We start from the raw sequence: 2,544 nt of genomic DNA on the forward strand, positions 1-2,544 counted from the left end.
TTAACCTGGCTTAATTCTAATTCTGGATTAACCAGGTCATAAAAAGTTTTTTTATTTTATTTTTTTAACCTGAACTGATTCCAATCTTGAACTGGATTTCAAAACTAAACCTAATACCTGAGTTATTTTTATTTTCATTTATTTAGTTTACGAACTTTATTTCAAATTGTTGTAATTATTATATTCACTCTTTCACTGCCGACAATCCTAAATAAATTGAATTTTATTTCAAATTGTTGTAATTTTTCATTGCCGACAAAACAACTTATCATTGAGATGTGAATGGTGTGTCTAAACGCAACCAAAAGATTTGTTTTCTACTATATATAGGCCATCCATTATATAGTCTCTACCAAAGAAGCAGCAACATGTCGCAGTACTTTCAAGAAATGGAGACTCTCTATATCATCCTTCTCCTCTTTGTCTCCATCATTCTCTCCCTCATTGCCATAATTTACAAGCACAGATACCAGGATAAACTCCCTAACCTTCCTCCAGGCAATCTAGGCCTCCCTTTTGTGGGAGAGAGCCTAGATTTCCTGTCAAAAGGATGGAAAGGATGCCCAGAAAACTTCATATTCGATCGCATTCGGAAATATTCATCGGAAACATTCAAAACAAATCTTTTTCTTCAGCCTGTAGTGATGTTAAATGGTGTTGCGGGAAACAAGTTCTTATTCTCCAATGAGAACAGACTTGTTGAAACATGGTGGCCTGAATTTGTAAACAAGATATTTCCATCTGCATTAGAAACGTCACCCAAAGAAGAAGCAAAAAGACTGCGTAGGCTGTTCCCTCCATTCTTGAAACCTGAGGCCTTGCGGAGGTATATAGGTACCATGGATATGGTTACCAGAAGACACTTTGCCTTGGAATGGGGAAACAAAGCAGAGGTGCTCGTCTTCCCTCTGGCAAAAAGCTACACATTCGAGTTGGCTTGCCGGTTGTTTCTAAGTATTGAAGATCCCAGCCACATAGCCAGTTTTTCCCACCCATTCAACCAAATAACCTCTGGTATTTTTACCATCCCCATTGATTTTCCTGGAACTCCATTTAATCGAGCCATCGAGGCCACAAAGTTAATCAGAATTGAGCTTTTGGCCATTATCAAGCAAAGAAAGAAGGATCTTGCAGAAGGAAAGGCATCCCCAACCCAAGACATATTGTCACACATGCTGTTATGCAATGATGCAGATGGAAAGTACATGAATGAGGTGCAGATTGCTGACAAGATTATTGCATTATTGATGGGTGGACATGATAGCACTGGTACTGCTTGTGCTTTCATCGTCAAATATCTTGCTGAGCTACCTCATATCTAAGAAGCAGTGTACAAGGGTAACTGTTTTTTCTATTCAACTCTCTCTTCTTGCAGTCTTTCCTTGAACTTTTAAGCTTGTTTTGAAGAACCCATGTGCTACAGCTATTTAATAAGTCAAAATTAGATTTTCATTATGACAAGAGCTAACTTGTTTAATTGTAAACAATTTGATAGAACAAGCTGAGATCATTAAATCCAAAGCACCCGGTGAGTTGTTGGATTGGGATGACATTCAAAAGATGAAATATTCATGGAATGTAGCTTGTGAAACGATGAGACTCACTCCACCGTTTATTGGTAACTTCAAAGAAGCCATCAAGGACTTCACATTCAACGGTTTCGCCATCCCAAAGGGCTGGAAGGCAAGTCATTTTCTCACTGTAAATCATTTAGTCCTTCAATATATTGTTTTGCCAATCTAGAGACTGACTTCTCCCATTATTTTGTTTCAAGCACTTTTCAATGTCACCCAAGCATTGAGCAGGAGCATCGCCGTGCTAACTTTGAATTGACAAATTGTTCTTGTAGTTGTATTGGAGTGCAAGCTCAACGCATAAAAATGCTGAATACTTTTCCGAGCCTGAGAAGTTCGATCCCAGTAGATTTGAAGGGAAAGGACCAGCTCCTTACACCTTTATTCCGTTTGGTGGAGGACCAAGGATGTGCCCTGGAAATGAATATGCTCGATTAGAAATTCTTGTTTTCATGCATAACTTGGTGAAGAGTTTCAGATTTGAAAGATTGATTCTCGATGAGAAGATAGTATTCGATCCAACGCCAAGACCAAATATGGGCCTTCCAGTTCGTCTGCTTCCTCACAAAGCTTGAAATTAAATGACGCAAAATCTCGTCATCATGCTGGCCGGGATGACCTCTTTTAATTTTTCCTTATCTTCTTAGTCTCTGTTTTTTTTTTTTTTTTTTTTTTTTAAGAAAAACAGATTAATAAATAAGTGTATCTTCATTCCCCAACCACCCATTAGACCATTAGAGTGTTTAAAAGATCCGCATCTGCATTTGACTGCTCAGAACTCCTACGTGACACATTTAACAAATTTTCGATCAGTGTGTTGAAGGCCTTTATGTACAAACCTCAACCACGCTATTTTTTATTTTTGTGGTTGAGGTTGTGATTGGATATAACCTATTTATGTACAAATCTCAACCACAAAAGTTGTTTTTTCTTGTTTTTTCTTGTTTTTAAATGAGTCCCACACCCAAAC

The 2,544-nt window shown here is 37.9% G+C and overlaps 1 pseudogene; it reads left to right on the plus strand.

Moving 5' to 3' along the window:
• Nucleotides 1-359: 359 nt before the first annotated feature.
• LOC118052036 (beta-amyrin 28-monooxygenase-like) lies at nucleotides 360-2,243 on the plus strand (annotated as a pseudogene).
• Nucleotides 2,244-2,544: the final 301 nt, after the last annotated feature.

Source organism: Populus alba, chromosome 18 (genome assembly GCF_005239225.2).
Source record: "Populus alba chromosome 18, ASM523922v2, whole genome shotgun sequence".
Taxonomy (NCBI): Eukaryota; Viridiplantae; Streptophyta; class Magnoliopsida; order Malpighiales; family Salicaceae; genus Populus; species Populus alba.